The following is an 18,260-nucleotide window of genomic DNA, read 5'->3' as shown; positions in this document are numbered from 1 at the left end:
AGACTTTTCATTCCTCCCCAACAGGCTGATGAATTCTTCTCAAGCCATTTACTCCTTCTCACTTCTCACTCTGGAAGCAGAGGCAACTTGAACTAGCTCAGCTCATCACCCCTTCTCCCTAAACCTCAACCTCTTCTTTGTTTCAAGTTCCTTAAAAATTGGCCACCTTCCAAGCCTCATGGCTTGGTCTGGGCATTAGACTCCACTCCTCTCTGGACCAGGATGTATCATTTACTCCTCTTTAGTCTGGTTTCCCTTCCCCTGTTTCCTTTCCTTCCCTTCCACGTGTTTAGCTGTGGCCAAGATTTTTAAAAAACAGTTCTTGGACCTGTCCACCTCCCCAGTTTCTACCCTTTTACTCCTTCCTCCCATCACTACTAAACTCCTGTAATACTCTGCCCAGCTGGCTTCCCCAAAACGTCATAAAAGTCACTAACAACCTCCATGTTGCCAAATCTGATGGTGTCTTCAGTCTTGATTTTGCTGCCATACTTGACCCTCAGGCCCACTCCCTCTTCCTGAAAACTCTATCCCAGCCCCTGCCACCATTCTCACCAGGTTTTCCTCCTGTATCAGGCTATAGATCACCTTTAGTCTCTTCTCACTGTATATACACTTCCTGGACAGGCTCATTTACTAACTCACCTTCAATATTCTCCCAAATAACCACCACTCCAGTCTCTGAGCACTGCAGGCATGGAGCCAGGCACAGTTTATCGGGAATTGCAGGTTCCATGGAGGCGCTACGGGTGGCACTCTCCTTTCCCAAAGCTTGGGAAAACTTACTTCTGCCTGGTGACCCACAGGCACTTTATGCCTAGCCGTTGCAGGAGATCCCTGTACAAGGCCTTCTGCTAGGCAAAGGGGTGGAGAATGGGGAGCGCACACAGGCATAAAGCCCTAAAATTGTCACCAGCCCTCCTCGTCCTGCGATAGCCACATGACCACACACACGCATACACACATCCCTGCCAGCATGCTCCATGCAACAGAAAGAATGACCAATTCAGAAAGGATGAGCTGCTCCACCTTAGCCAACACCCAAATTCCTTTTTCTCTCTTTCCATCACCCCACCCATCTCTCCGCCCAATTTCTCATAGTGAAATGGAGCCAATGTCATATCACAAGAGTGCCCTCTAGAGGATGATTGTCCAAACTGCAATGGTACCCTCTTAGAGGGTGTGGGAGATTGCATTTTCCACAGATGGCAGTGTCTCCCATCTCAACTACTCTGCCTACAATATGGCACTCCACCCAACACCAAACTCCATCTTGATGGATTTAGGGACTTCACTGGTGGTCCAGTAGTTAAGAATCTGCTTTCCAATTCAAGAGATGCAGGTTCTATCCCTGGTCGGGGAACTAAAACCGCACATGTGGCGTGGTAACTAAGCACACTGCAATTACTGAGCCCTTGCACTGCAACGAAGACTCAGTGCATAAATAAATATTTTTTTTAAAAGAGGTGGTGTTTATATTATATTTTCTTCTATTGGAGAAGAGTATCAATATATTCTATTGCAATTATGGAGGAAGTCATGCTAGATGAAAGGCTAGGCTACCGTTTTTGTTTTCAGCTTTAGAGCCCTTAGCCACGTGTAACCAATTCAAGTACCCTCAAGCTGCCATGCTGTGAGGAAGCACAAACTAGCCCATGTAGAGAGACCGCACGGAGAGACTACATGAGAGACAGTGACTCAGGCCCACACCATGCCAGCCCCAGCCACTCACAGCCACTTACAGACCTAATAGCAGCCATGCTGAGCCCTTCCCAAATTCCTGCCCCACAGAACACTTGGGAGATAATAAAATGATTTTTGCTATTTTTAGACATGGTGTTTAGGGTAATGTGTTATGCAGTAATAGATAACTAGAATAGTGGGTCATGAATTCAATCTAGTATAGCATGACCAGTATTTTTTTTTTTAACTAAGTAGAACAAAACAGAATGGAATGGAATGTAAATTAACATGGGTATGAGAACTGTCAAGAAACTTTTTCAATAAAATGTGTGTGTCTGTGGATGTTATACTAGATCAAGAAATTAACTGTATTTGCTCCCTGAATAATATAACTTTTTAAGTTTTGAGAAGCTAAACTATTATTGCAATTCCAGAAGTTACCAAAGCCCTCTGAGGCCAATATCATTGCTATGAGTTCAAGAAACTGGGAAATCTAGTACCTTGCCAATATGTTATAGATGGGCCCATTTGGCTTTATCATCTAGCCTAGAAAGAGGATTAGAAGTACCTTCTGCTTATAAGAACAATAAAGAAGGTGATTCTTAGGAAAGAGGCATTCTAGGTGGTTCTTGTATATTTTTACTATAACACTCAGTACCTTGATTTCCTTAGTAAATACTCTGTTGTATTAATTAAATTTCTGAGATAGTTTGATGGCATGGTTTTCCATGAAATTCCTGCATCAGAATTTGAGGTTTCATAAAAATCCTTGGATCTCTCTTCAATCCTTCAGTATCAGAGGCATGGGGCCCAAGGCCCAGCTTCCCAGAGAACCATCAGAAGACTAAAGTTTGAGATCTACTTAATCTCAGAAAGGACTTCAAATTTGGGATTCAAACTCCCCTAGAAAGTGAAGGCTAACTCTATCATGCAAAGGCCTTTAGCTGGTCGGAACACTGAGTGGTTTCATTGCACCATGGATGTAACTGGAAATAGCCCCAATTATCAAGAAACTTCATCCAGGACTCCTTTCAAGAGAGGGCATGGCTGGAGCACCTCCACATTTCTGAAAAGAGATTGCACTGATGAGGAGTACTGTGTATCTTTGTGTATGTCTGCATCTGTCTGAGTGCATGTCTGTTTTATATGTATATATTAAATTATATTATATCACTTTCTGTATATTATTATATTTTGACATCTTAAAAAACCTTTCCTGCTGAGGAAAGACAGCCCCTCCTTTCATTGTTGTTCAGTTGCTAAGTTGTGTCTGAATCTGTGACTCCATCAACTGCAGCACCCAGGCTTCCCTGTCCTTCACCATCTCCTTGAGTTTACTCAAATTCATGTCCATTGAGTCAATGATGCCATCCAACCATCTCATCCTCTGCTGGCCCCTTTTCCTCCTGCCTTCAGTCCTTCCCAGCATCAGGTTCTTTTCTAATGAGTTGGCTCTTCACATCAGGTGGACAAAGTACTGGAGCTTTAACTTCAGCATCAGTCCTTCCAATGAATATTCAGGACTGATTTCCTTTAGGATGGAGAGGTTGGATCTCCTTGCTGTCCAAGGGACTCTGAAGAGTCTTCTCCAGCACCACAGTTCGAAAGCATCAGTTCTTCGATACTCAGCCTTCTTCAGGTCCAGCTTTCACATCCGTACATACTATTGGAAAAACCATAGCTTTAACTAGATGGACCTTTGTTGGCAAAGTACTGTCTCTGTTTTGCAATACACTGTCTAGGTTTGCCATAGCTTTTCTTCCAAGAAGAAAGTGTCTTTTCATTTCATGGTTGCAGTCACTGTCCACAGTGATTTTGGAGCCCAAGAAAAATAGTCTGTCACTGTTTGCATTGTTTCTCCATCTATTTGCCATGAAGTGATGGGACTGGATACCATGATCTTTTTTTTTTTTTTTTTTTTTCACTCTCCTCTTTCACCTTCATGGAGAGGCTCTTTAGTTCCTCTCCGTTTTATGCCATAAGGGTAGTGTTATTTGCATATCTGAGGATAGCAAAGGATCCAGCCAGGATGCAAACTAAATGTTCTGGAGCCAGGTCACATCTCCTTGACCTGGAGGCAATATTCCTATGCCTTAATCCTCTGGGCCAGGTACCCCCAAAATTGTCCATCCCCTGCACTGAGTAAGTGCAGATTTGGATTGATAAGCAGCAAAGGGTTCCCTGGAGCTCACTTCTGGATGACCAGGTCTTATGAGTTTGATAGGGGTGCCCAGCCTGCTCCAGTGACTTGGAACCAACCTTAAAGGCCACTGAAACTATTCAAACTGACCAGTTCTAAAATGCTCACCCTGCCTTGCCTTGCTGTTTCCATGGAAGCCCCAAGAAAACCCATGGCTTAAGGGCTTCCCTCACTCCTGCCTCCTCACAGTCCTGGTGTCTCTCTCCCTGTGGCCCTGCACAACACCCTGTGTCTCTAGGACTCGTGAGTGCAATCAACTTTGCTTTCCTGAGCCCCTCCTCTGTCTCCTCTCATGCCTGCACCCGACTAAAACCTTCTTATAAAAGAATGTCTGCATGTGTTTCTCTAGTCCTGAGTGTGTGTGTTTCTCAGTACGTTTTTGTTTGTGTCTGTGTGCTTGTGTCTGTCTCTCTGTGTTCAGGTGACCTTGGAAGCAGTCCCTTCGGTAAGGTGTTTCCTGCCAAGCTCTGGGAGTAGCCCCTGTCCACTCCGGTTACTCCAAGTCTTCCTGTTCCTGAGTGTTTCTCCTTCACGCACATGGTACACCCAGGTGTACGCACACATGCACACACTTGGCTTTGATTGGTAGATCCCTAAGTTCCTACTGAATGGCGCCTCTGAACTTTTTTTCTTCTTTCATTCCCTGAATTATATCCACATGAATATAGATTCCCTGATCTAAAAGGAAATAAACAGATCTTATAATCAGTGTGCTTTCTTAAGAAATTTGACATGTAATTATTTTAAAAATCATCATCTGTTGACAGAATGTGAGTGGAATCACTTGGATTCAACTGATCAGCCAAAACAGTCTCACAGAGGAAAACGCTACACAAAATGATCCCAAGTATATTCATATGTTGGAGTGAAAATACTAAGAAAAACGCAACTATTTTTATTACATGAAGAACAAAAAGCACAAACCATGATAAAATTGGACAATAACTATAAGACAGAAAGCCTCGCATGGAGCAGTGATCACCACATGGACAGTGGGTCTGGACCCCACCATCACCATCATAATCACTGCTCACCTGTGCAGCACGTCCCCACCTTGTGTGCCTAGGCCGGGCTCGCCATCCCTTAAAGATAGTTTACTACATAATAATTATTGCCATATGTGTGTGTTCCTATTTTATTACATGTTTCTAAATATGTTTAAGGAAAAAATACCGTCTGTATTATTTTGAGAGTTTGGTTGGTTTTGTGATTTCAGAATCACCTCATAGAAGAAAAATTTAGAAACATGGATCCAGCCCCATTTTCAGTTGGATAGGCTGAGTCCCAGAAGAGTAAATGACCTGCAGGATGGTAAAGGTTTTGTTTCACAGTCTCAGGAGGAAAAAAGATTTGGAGAAGATTCATAGGCATGCTAAGTATATGATCACCTCTCTGACCTTGAGGGGACTCTGGGGCCCACACAGACTGGTAGGCTACTCGGAGTCATGAGGAGGGTGAGAAAAGCCGAGCTATTGCTGGAACTTGCAACATGTTAAGTATTTAAAACAGAGATCTTATCTTTGGGCCTTATTTTGAGATTTTATTATTTTCTTAGTATGCATAACAATTGAGTGAGTTTATAAATAACTTGCAGTCTAATTGGGTGGGTCTAATCTGTGTCCTTAGTCTCAGCAAAACTTGGGGAGTGGGTGATGATGCTAGCAGAAGCCGCGATGAAGTCAATTCCATTCAGCTCCCCTGTGCACATAGTTAAACAGACCCCCATGGGATAAACAACTGGTGCTAAGCTGCTGATTTCCCCTGTTACACCAGGAGGCTGGTTGAAAAGCTGCCACCTGGTTATAATCTTTCGTGCAGTGACCCCTGCTGCTGAGACCTGAGATACACATGAAAACCGTAAGGCCTGCTTGGGAGAGGCTCTGGCCCCTCTGTTCATCCTGAACCCACAGATCTGGCCCAAGGCCCTCACTTACCCACAGCAAAGCCCACAACTGAGTCAGGTGTTCATGAGGGCTCCAGCTGAACCCTGAATTAATTAGGGGGGCACAATGAGAGAAGCCTAGGAAGCAGGGGACGGCTGAGAGGCATCCAGGGGAGCACAGGAAAGGGGAGTCCCCAGCAGAGGGAGTGGGCTTGGGCAGAACAACCTAGGGCAGTTAGGTCCACATTTGAGGACCGCATAGACTACTTCTGAGGAAAGTTCCAGGCCTGAGGCTGATTTTGAAGATTTTCCACTAGCCTATTCAAGGCTATGATTAGAGAAAATACTTCCATTTCTTCTTTTTAAGTATTTATTTGGATATACCGAGTCTTAGCTACAGCATGTGGGATCTAGTTCCTTGACCAAGGATTGAACCTGGACCTCCTGTATTGGGAGTGTGGAGTCCCAGGACCACCAGGTAAGTCCCAGTACTTCAATTTATAAACTTAAAAAATTATCACCTTGGGGAATCACTTCAGAGCCAAAGTGACAGTAATCAAAGATGCAAACGTGAAAACATGAACCCTGAAGTTATACAGAAGAATCTATTCACGATTTGGTCAGCTGGCTAGTATAAAGCATTACTTTATATTTTATAAAAACAGCTTTAAATATTTTATGTATTTATATTATTTTATCTAAGAGTATTAATAAAATGAAAATATTAAAAACTTCTACAGGATACACAAACTCTGAGAATACACTGAGGCCCCCAGCAGTTCCCCAGTTGGAGAAACATTGGGTGGACTGTTTGTACCTGGATAGATGGGTATGATCCAGAGTTTCAAGGTGGGTTTGCAAGGCTCAGAGAGCAATTTGTTTCTGGTGTGAAAAAATTGCCCCCCACCTCCAAATATGAGCAGGTTTGGGTTGAAAAACAATGAGATCCCTGGGCCTCAACTCCGGATGACTAGGCCTTATGAGTTTGACTGACTGCCCCACTTGCTCCATCTGCCATTGATGGATGGAGCTGGGGGTGGGTAGAGCTAAAAGGAAGGCTTAAAGGCCCACACACCTGCTTGTATTGGAAAAAAAGGAGGTGGCCAAGGGGCAGAAGAGCAGCTGCCTGTCCTTGAATGAACTCAGATGGACTGTGGGGTCAGGGAGGTCTGTGACCTGCCACCTCTTTGGCTGTGACCTGACCCAGGGTAGGGCAACCTGCTCGTGGTAAAGGTCTCCACATGGGGCAGAAGCTCAGATGTGAGGACCTCAGCCGTCAGCCCAGGAGCTTTTGGGTTCAGGGCTCTCTTTTTTCTCATGATGTTCACATTTATAAAAGTTATGCATTGTTCTTAAAGAAAATTTGGCGAAATACTGAAAAGTAGACAGAAAAACACAATTTCACCTGTTTCTGCCTTCAAAAAAACTCTGCAAATGTGTCAGTACACCTCAAACTGTTTTAAAACTTGTAAATTTGAGGAAAATTTCTTTATTAACTGATTTTTTAGGACTGATGCTGAAGCTCCAATCCTTCAGCCACCTGATGTGAAAAGCCGACTCAATGGAAAAGGCTCTGATGCTGGGAAGGACTGAGGGCAAGAGGAGGAGGGGACGACAGAGGATGAGATGGTTAGATAGCACCACCAACTCAGTGGACATGAGTTTGAGCAAACTCCAGGAGATAGAGAAGGACAGGGAAGCCTGCCGTACTGCAGTCCATGGGGTCACAAAGAGTCAGACACAACTTTCCGACTAAACAACAACAAGTTTCATCAAATGTGTTTTGGGGTCCTAAAAGTCATAGGGTGAGGTCACGCAATATTGCGCTTAGGAACCAAGGTGGTTATTAACGTGCCTGGCACATACCAGGAGTCATTTCTCCCTGCAGTGGTCTGTAAGCAGCAAAAAGACAAGGCAGGACCTGCTCCATTGATTGGGAGGCTTAAGCTCTGGTCACATATCTCGCTTGAAGAGCAAAAGCTATTCCAATGTCTGTCCTTAATCTTTTCTGTTCTGCTTCACTGTGTTCGGCAGAATCAAAGCAAAAAGTCAGCCAGAATCATCCCTGATAATAAAATAACTAATAATTATAGAACATCTTGTATACCCTATGTGTGGGTACATACGTATATATGGAGAGATTAACCAAAGATCCTCATGATTAACTACTACCAGGATGCCTCTTCTAACAGAAGCATTCTCCAGCAACCCATCGGAACAGAAATCAAAGCTCTAGTGTGCCCCACCTGTCTTCTGTTCTCCAGCTCACATGCACATATCTGCTTTCCCAAAGCTACAGACAGAGGGGAGATAATTCTGTTAACCCTTAAAGTGATTCATATGAGCAGAACAGACGGAGACATTGAGTAGGAGGGTGTTTCCTTTGAGTTGAAGGAGGTATGAAGAAAAAAAAAATCTCATTACAATAATCAGATTGTTGGTACAAAGATAGAGTGACTTAAGGCAGGTCCCCAGCAAGGAGGCACTGAGCAAGGCTGGGCCGTGTCCTCTGGAATTAGAACAGCATTCTGTGTATCTTCCCACCTCTAAGATACACGTCACTCAGAAAACCAAGTGAGGAGAGCCTGTCATTAAGACAATCTGGGCAGAGCTGTGACTACAGATGAAATCGAGATGGAAACCCAACCTGCAGCACCAGTTCCCTGCTGGGGGCCAGAGCTTTCTCAGGCTGCCTTTTTGTCCACCTACTACATCTGAGTGGTAATGTGGCCTTAAGGTTTTGTGGGGAAGGCACCTGATAGAAAAATATAATAATAATAATTTTTAAGTATTGCTGATACAGAATATTATTCAGCTATTAAAAGGAATGCGTTTGAGTTGGTTCTAATGAGGTAGATGAACCTAGTGCATATTATACAGAGTGAAGTAAATCAGAAGGAGAAAGACAAATATCATATATTAATGCCAGGATATGAACCTAGAAAGGTAGGTACTGAAGATCCTGCTAACAGGGCAGCAAAGGAGACACAGAAAAAAGGAACAGACTTTCGGACACAGTGGGGGAAGGAGAGGGTGGGATGATTTGAGAGAATGGCACTGAAGCACATATATACCCTATGCAGAATAAACAGCCAGTGGAAGTTTGCTGTATGATGCAAGGAACCCAACGTCGGACGTCTGTGACAACCTAGAGGGGCGGGATGGGGAGGCAGGAGCGGGGATTCAAGAGGGAAGGAACATATGTATACTTATCGCTGAATCACGCTAATGCATGGCAGAAACCATCACACTTGGCAACCCTAAGAGTCCTAACTCTTGCTCATTAATTATGGTGGAATGTTCTAACTTGAAATATTTTTTATATAACCAAGGCAGACGTATGTGTTGAAGAAAACGCAAACATACAGGAGAAAATAATTTCACAGGTAACAAACCTTAAAACATTTTACTGTGTAACCCTCCAAACTTTCTTCTGTGCATATAAACCTGTTTGTTTCTTATAGATATAAAAGCTTTCTGCACAGAATATTTTCTTATTTGCCTTCTCAAGTAACTCAATCAATCAAATATGCATTTTTCCACATCAATAGAAACTGCTTCCTCAGCCTCATTCTTTGTCTGCAGGGTACTCCATTATATAGCACTTTCATTAGTTATTAATCAATTTTCTATGTTTACACATTTAGTTGCTTCCAAATATGGAATATTATAAGTGCTAAACATTTTCTTGGCAAAACTCTATTAGTCTTTGCCCTGCTTCATTCCGCATTCCAAGGCCAAATTTGCCTGTTACGCCAGGTGTTTCTTGACTTCCTACTTTTGCATTCCAGTCCCCTAAATTGAAAAGGAAGATCTTTTTTGGGTGTTAGTTCTAAAAGGTCTTGTAGGTCTTCATAAAACCGTTCAACTTCAGTTTCTTCAGCGTTACTGGTTGGAGCATAAACTTGGATAACTGTGATATTGAATGGTTTGACTGGGAGACGAACAGAGATCATTCTGTCGTTTTTGAGATTGCATCCAAGTACTGCATTTTGGACTCTTTTGTTGACCATGATGGCTACTCCATTTCTTCTGAGGGATTCCTGCCTGCAGTAGTAGATATAATGGTCATCTGAGTTAAAGTCACCCATTCCAGTCCATTTTAGTTCGCTGATTTCCTAGAATGTCGACGTTCACCCTTGCCATCTCTTGTTTGACCACTTCCAATTTGCCTTGATTCATAGACCTGACATTCCAGGTTCCTATGCAATATTGCTCTTTACAGCATCGGATCTTGCTTCTATCACCAGTCACATCCACACCTGGGTATTGTTTTTGCTTTGGCTCCATCCCTGCATTCTTTCTGGAGTTATTTCTCCACTGATCTCCAGTAGCATATTGGGCACCTAATGACCTGGGAAGTTCCTCTTTCGGTATCCTATCATTTTGCCTTTTCATACTGTTCATGGGGTTCTCAAGGCAAGAATCCTGAAGTGGCTTGCCATTCCCTTCTCCAGTGGACCACATTCTGTCAGACCTCTCCACCATGACCCGCCCATCTTGGGTTGCCCCGCAGGCATGGCTTGGTTTCATTGAGTTAGACAAGGCTGTGGCCCTAGTGTGATTAGATTGACTAGTTTTCTGTGAGTATGGTTTCAGTGTGTCTGCCCTCTGATGCCCTCCTGCAACACCTACCATCTTACTTGGGTTTCTCTTACCTTGGGCGTGGGCTATCTCTTCACAGCTGCTCCAGCAAGGCACAGCCGCTGCTCCTTACCTTGGATGAGGGGTACCTCCTTACAGCCGCCATTCCTGACCTTCAACGTGGGATAGCTCCTCTAGGCCCTCCTGTGCCTGCTCAGCCACCGCTCTTTGGGTTGCTCCTCCCAGCCCCCGGCCCTGGCCTCCGGCATGGGTGGCTCCTCCCAGCTGCCACCCCTGGCCTTGGGCTCGGGGTGGCTCTTCAGGGTCACCACCCCTGGCCTCAGGCACGAGGTGGCTTCTCCTGGCCACTCCTGACCTCGGAGGCAGGGTGTCTCCTCCCGGCCGCCACTGACCTGGGACAAGAGGTAGCTCCTCTCGGCCGCCGCCCCTGACCTCAGATGCGGGGTAGCTCCTCCCAGCCGCCCCGACCTCGGACGCAAGGTAGCTCCTCTTGGCCGTTCATGCGCCATCACAGCCTGACACTCTAGGCCTCTGCCCCTGACCCCGGACATAGGGTAGTTCCTCTCGGCCGCGCTTAGTCTGCCGCCTGCGCAAGAGAAGACTCTACACATGGACATCACCAGATAGTCAACACCAAAATCAAATTGATTATATTCTTTCCAGCCAAAGATGGAGACGCTGTATACAGTCAACAAAAATAAGACCAGGAGCTGACTGTGGCTCAGATCATGAACTCCTTATTACCAAATTCAGACTCAAATTGAAGAAAGTAGGGAAAACCGCTAGAACATTCAGGTATGACCTAAATCAAATCCCTTATGATTATACAGTGGAAGTGAGAAATAGATTTAAGGGCCTAGATCTGATAGAGTGCCTGATGAACTATGGAATGAGGTTTGTGACATTGTACAGGAGACAGGGATCAAGACCATCCCCATGGAAAAGAAATGAAAAAAGGCAAAATGGCTGTCTGGGGAGGCCTTACAAATAGCTGTGAAAAGAAGAGAAGCGAAAAGAAAAGGAGAAAAGGAAAGAGATAAGCATCTGAATGCAGAGTTCCAAAGAATAGCAAGAAGAAAGCATTCTTCAGTGATCAGTGCAAAGAAATAGAGGAAAAGAACAGAATGGGAAAGACTAGAGATCTCTTCAAGAAAATTAGAGATAGCAAGGGAACATTTCATGCAAAGATGGGCTCGATAAAGGACAGAAATGGAATAGACCTAACAGAACAGAAGATATTAAGAAGAGGTGGCAAGAATACACAGAAGAACTGTACAAAAAAGATCTTCACGACCCAGATAATCATGATGATGTGATCACTAATCTAGAGCCAGACATCTTGGAATGTGAAGTCAAGTGGGCCTTAGAGAGCATCACTATGAACAAAGCTAGTGGAGGTGATGGAATTCCAGTTGAGCTGTTTCAAATCCTGAAAGATGATGCTGTGAAAGGGCTGCACTCAATATGCCAGCAAATTTGGAAAACTCAGCAGTGGCCACAGGACTGGAAACGGTCAGTTTTCATTCCAATCCCAAAGAAAGGCAATGCCAAAGAATGCTCAAACTACCGCACAGTTGCACTCATCTCACATGCTAGTAAAGTAATGCTCAAAATTCTCCAAGCCAGGCTTCAGCAATACGTGAACCGTGAACTCCCTGATGTTCAAGCTGGTTTTAGAAAAGGCAGGGGAACCAGAGATCAAATTGCCAACATTCGCTGGATCATGGAAAAAGCAAGAGAATCCCAGAAAAACATCTATTTCTGCTTGATTGACTATGCCAAAGCCTTTGACTGTGTGGATCACAAGAAACTGTGGAAAATTCTGAGAGAGATGGGAATACCAGACCACCTAACCTGCCTCTTGAGAAACCTGTATGCAGGTCAGGAAGCAACAGTTAGAACTGCACATGGAACAACAGACTGGTTCCAAATAGGAAAAGGAGTACATCAAGGCTGTATATTGTCACCCTGTTTATTTAACTTATATGCAGAGTACATCATGAGAAACGCTGGGCTGGAAGAAACACAAGCTGGAATCAAGATTGCCGGGAGAAATATCAATAACCTCAGATATGCAGATGACACCACCCTTATGACAGAAAGTGAAGAGGAGCTTAAAAGCCTCTTGATGAAAGTGAAAGAGGAGAGTGAAAAAGTTGGCTTAAAGCTCAACATTCAGAAAACGAAGATCATGGCATCCAGTCCCATCACTTCATGGGAAATAGATGGGGAAACAGTAGAAATAGTGTCAGACTTTATTTTTGGGGGCTCCAAAATCACTGCAGATGGTGACTGCAGCCATGAAATTAAAAGACGCTTGCTCCTTGGAAGAAAAGTTATGACCAACCTAGATAGTATGTTCAAAAGCAGAGACATTACTTTGCCTACTAAGGTCCGTCTAGTCAAGGCTATGGTTTTTCCTGTGGTCATGTATGGATGTGAGAGTTGGAGTGTGAAGAAGGCTGAGCGCTGAAGAATTGATGCTTTTGAACTGTGGTGTTGGAGAAGACTCTTGAGAGTCCCTTGGACTGCAAGGAGATCCAACCAGTCCATTCTGAAGGAGATCAACCCTGGGATTTCTTTGGAAGGACTGATGCTAAAGCTGAAACTCCAGTACTTTGGCCACCTCATGCGAAGAGTTGACTCATTGTAAAAGACTTTGATGCTGGGAGGGATTGGGGGCAGGAGGAGAAGGGGACAACAGAGGATGAGATGGCTGGATGGCATCACCGACTCTATGGACGTGAGTCTGAGTGAACTCCGGGAGATGGTGATGGACAGGGAGGCCTGGCGTCCTGTGATTCATGGGGTCGCAAAGAGTCGGACACGACTGAGCAACTGAACTGAACTGAACTGAAGTGCTGATCATCCTTGTTCACATATCTTTCCAAACATGTCTGATTATTTCCTTAGGTTTTTCTTTTTAGAAGAATTGTTGGTCTAGAAGTTTTCATGTATTTATGGTTTTTATATATACTGTCAAATGGCCTTCCTCGTGCTATGGATAAGTTGTACCATTTACATCCACTATTATTGTATAAACGTTCCTTTTTCCTTTCATCTTCACTGATAGTTGATTTTATCCTGCCACCACCTCACAAGCTGAACAATGTTGTAAAAAACAGTGCTTTGTTTTCTTTTTGATTTCTTAAATTTCTAGTGAAACTGAATATTATTTCACAGTACATTGGTTTCCTAGGGCTATTATAACAAACTGTGATGAACTGGGTGGGTTAAGACCACAGAAATGTACTGTTTCAAGGTTATGGAGGCTGGAAGCCCAGAGCCAAGGTGTTGGTGGCATTGGGCCCACTCCCTCTGAAGGTTCTAGGGGAGGATCTGTTCCAGGCCTCTCTCCCAGCATCTGGGAGCCCTCCTTGGGAGACTTGAGCTGTGTCTCTTTGCATGATCCTCTCACTGTGCATGTCTGTCTCTGGGTCTAAATTTCTCCTTTTCATAAGGATACCAGTCATATTTGGGCCTTCCCAGGTGGCACTAGTGGTAAGGAATGTACCTGCCAATGCAGGAGACATAAGAGACGCAGGTTCAGTCCCTGGGTCTGAGAGATAACCTGGAGGAGGTCACAGCAACCCACCCGAGCATTCTTGCCTGGAGAATCCCATGGACAGAAGATCCTGGTGGCCTAGTCCATAGGACCACAAAGAGTCGGACTCGGCTGAAGTGACTTCGCACAGTCCTATTGAATTAGGACCCATCCTAATGACCTTGCATTAACTGGTTACTTCTGGAAAGACCTTATTTCCAGATAAGGAGGAATCCAAGGTTCTTGGGGTTGGGACTTCAATGTATCTTTTTTGTTACAATTCAAATCAGAACAACACTGTGTACTGACCATGTGTATTTCTTTTTCCTGTGGTGAGCTGCTCACTGAGTTGTCTCTTTCTTTGGTTGGTAGGGCCCTTTACATAAATGCTCTATCTGTCGCATGTGCTCCTAATGCTTCCCTTGTGTGCATGCACACTTGCTTTAGTCATGTTGGATTCTTTGTGACCCCATGGACTGTAGCCCACCTGACTCCTCTGTCCATGGGATTTTCCCAGCAATAACCCTGGGGTGGGTTGTCATGCCCTCCCCCAGGGGAGCTTCCCAACTCAGGGATTGAACTCACATCTCCTGAGTCACAGGTGGATCCTTTACCACTGAGCCATCTGGGAAGTCCAACACAAAAGAGTCAACACAGCCAAAAATAAAATAAATAAATATATATTTTAAAGTCACACAATGAATGTAAAAGTACAATCACAATAGGTGTGAGAAAGAAAAAGGTCACAACACTCATTGTATGGTCCATGCACCACCAGTAAGGGCTTTACCAGGAAGCTTACTAGAAAGTAGAAACTCCAGTCCCTCCAGGCCTCCCCAGCCAGGATCTATATCTTAACATGTATCTTAACAGAATCTCAAACATTACAGCTTTAAGAGCACAAGAGTAGGAAAGATTTCACTGATTAGAGAGGTAAGGAAAGATTTATATATATACATATACACACACACATGTCACACATAATACATATGCACACACATACACATGCACCCACACATCACACATATATATACATGCATACACATATATGTACATACATATCACACATATATACACAGGCACACACACATATCCCATATATATACACATGCATACACATATATCACACATACACACACATCACACATCACACATATATACATGCACCCACACACATTTTTATATGTGGTGCACTTGGTCTTTGCTTCTGTGCGGGCCTTTCCCTCTGTCCCTAGTTGCGGTGCTTGGTCTTCTCATTGTAGTGTTCTCTCTTGATGCAGATCACAGGCTCTAGGGCATGCGGGCTTCAATAGTTGTGGCTCCCGGGCTCGATAGCACCAGCTCAATAGTAGTGGCGCATGGGGTTAACTGGCTCCACAGCAAGTGGGATTTTCCGAGATCAGGGATGGAACCCGTGTGTCCTGCACTGATGGGTGAATTCTTTACCATGAGTCACCAGAGAAGCCCAGGAAAGATTTCTTTCTTTCTTTCTTTTTTTTTTTTACTTTTTATTTATTTATTTTTTAAATATAAAATTTTAAGTTTTAATTGGAGGTTAATTACTTTACAGTATTGTATTGGTTTTGCCATACATCAACATGAATCCACCACAGGTATTGAGAAAGCAAAGACTATCTTAGACCTGAAAAAAGAGAAGGCATTAGCTAAGCCTAAATGAGAAGGAAGAGTGTTGTGGATGGAGGGAACAGCACCTGCAAATGTGACGTGATGGAAGCTAGCGCAAATGAAGAAGGAAACAGGCCCATAGGGCTGGATCACAGCACACCAAGGAGAGGTGGGATGGAGGTGGGATGGGCTGGGACAAGACTATAGAGAGAGGCCTGATTGTATACTGATATACGGGCCTGATATACTGGACTAACATTAAATGTGTTAGGAAGCCATGCTTGTGTTTTAAGCATGAGCACAACTTGGTTATATTTGAACTAAGTGAAATAATCATTTGGTCACTTTTGCTGCCTTTAACCTGTGGGTGTGATGAAATGAACAATATAAACTAACAGATCTTTTATACTGAGCTATATCAGCATTCCTTGAACAAACCTTACTTGAACACAACTTTTATTCTTTAAATATACTCCTACACTAGGCTGTGGCCACTGCAGACTGGACTCCCCTAGCCTCACTCCACTTCATCAAGGGACCGTGTCTGACAAACCGGGTATGACTGAGACTGAGAAATTCGACAAGTAGAAATGGAAGAAAACAGAAACACAACGGGAAAATCCCTGCCTTCAAAAGAAACACTTGAACAAGAGAAGCCAGCAAGTGAGTCGTAACCAAAGTGCACTGTACATGCCACAAGCCTTGCTTTTTTATTTTACTTCTTTAACTGTTCAACTCTGTAGATGCAAAGAGGTTGGTGCAAGTTAAAATGATTGTGCTGCCCCTTTTCGCATCAAAGAATGGAGAACAACTGACAAAAGCTTGGGCTTGCCTCTCCCATCTGCCTGTCTGCCTGGCAAGGAAGGAAAAGAACTTGGTTGTTGGTAAATGAAGAAGTTGGGTGGGAAGACAGAAATCTAAAATAAATCTAAAATAAAAAACTGGTGGGAAAAAAAAAAAGCAAGCAAGTTGGCCCAGGGTGTCCTGCAGGCTGTAAAATGCTGTTTAATCAGAGTGCCATTTTGTTGCTGTTCAAATTTGGGCGCTTCCCTAGTGGCTCAGAAACTAAAGAATCCACCTGCAATGCGGGAGACCTGGGTTCGATCCCTGGAGAAGGGAGTGGCCATCCACTCCAGTATTCTTGCCTGGAGAATTCCATGGACAGAGGAGACTGGTGGGCTATAGTCCATAGGGTCCCAAGAGTCAGACACGGTTGAGTGACTTTCACTTTCAAACGACTTTAATTACTGTAATGCACAATTTTTCATTAAAAATGAAAACTTTAAAACCTGAAATAATCAACTAATCTACTCCTAGATTTTATTCAGAAGTAGTCCCCTTAGTTTTTGCATTCACGTTCATTCACTAGTCTATAAGGCCTTTTTGTTTGTTTGTTTGCTGGTGGGGGAATCTTTCATTCTCTACTTGTCTCTTCAGATCACAAAATTTTCTGCTATCCAACACTTAATATATCATGAGAATTCTTTTCTTAGAAGACTCGAAAGAACTCATCTATGCATGAAGTTTCTTGAACATATATTGATAATTTATATTATTCTAAAAAAGAATTTTATCAAGGTTTTCAAACATATTAGCATGGCATTTTGCATAATATTTTAATAATTATAGTTCTCCATTATTATCTAAGTTTAGGTCCATTTTTGGATAACTTACTTTAATTATCTTTATTGAACTAGCTATGGTATGTATGTTATTGTTATCTTGTTTTTCATAACAATGTGTTGAATTTGTTTATTTATGTTAGTGGCTATTTTCAAAAACTCTATCCATTAACTCCTCTCCCACACCGTATGTGATGAGAGACCCACAGTCTTGACCATCGGGTACACATGTATGAGGCAGAGTCCATCTTAGTGCCTAAGCCACCTCATGACAGCAACTGGACCAAGGTTTAGTTGGTACCCAAACCAGGACAATCAGAGTTCTTTCTCAGGATTCTTTTTTTTTTTGGCTACACTATGCATCATGCAGGATCTTGGTTCCCAGACCAAGGATTGAACCTATGCCCCTTGCAGTGGAGGCTCAGGGTCTTAGCACTGAATCGCTAGGGAAGTCCCTTTCAGGGTTTTTCCTATTAGAACTAGCAGGTCCTCCTTTTCCTTTTTGGTCATGTCTGGAAAGATATAAACCACTTCAGTTCAGTTCAGTCACTCAGTCGTGTCTGACTCTTTGCAATACCATGGACTGCAGCATGCCAGGCCTCCCTGTCCGTCACCAACTCCCAGAGTTTACTCAAACTCATGTCCATTGAGTTGGTGATGCCATCCAACTATATCATCCTCTGTTGGCCCCTTCTCCTCCCACCCTCAATCTTTCCCAGCATCAGGGTCTTTTCAAATGAATCAGTTCTTAACATCAGGTGGCCAAAGTATTGGAGTTTCAGCTTCAGCATCAGTCCTTCCAATGAATATTCAGGACTGATTTCCTTTAGGTTGGACTGGTTGGATCTCCATGCTGTTCAAGGGACTCTCAAGAGTCTTCTCCAATACCACAGTTCCTGCGCAGACAACCTGTCTGTATTCCAGGCAGCTCTTTGGATACCTGCTAGCTAGTTCCTTTCCCTTTTCCACCACCCTCCCCCCACCACATTCAGACATCTCACCCTTGTGTGTTTGTCCAGGAGGTGTAATATCTTCTTCACATCTCCCTATCAAATACATCTTAGCTTTTTTATCCCTGTGCACAGTTTGGACTGCACC

At 43.6% G+C, this 18,260-nt stretch overlaps 1 pseudogene; it reads left to right on the top strand.

The window, feature by feature from the left end:
* LOC101101883 (thymosin beta-4-like) overlaps positions 1–16,214 on the top strand; it is a 34,605-nt pseudogene extending 18,391 nt beyond the window's left edge.
* Positions 16,215–18,260: the final 2,046 nt, after the last annotated feature.

Source organism: Ovis aries, chromosome 3 (assembly GCF_016772045.2).
Source record: "Ovis aries strain OAR_USU_Benz2616 breed Rambouillet chromosome 3, ARS-UI_Ramb_v3.0, whole genome shotgun sequence".
Classification (NCBI taxonomy): Eukaryota; Metazoa; Chordata; class Mammalia; order Artiodactyla; family Bovidae; genus Ovis; species Ovis aries.
The sequence above is the reverse complement of the archived record's forward strand: the minus strand, read 5'-3'. Positions and strand labels throughout refer to the sequence as shown.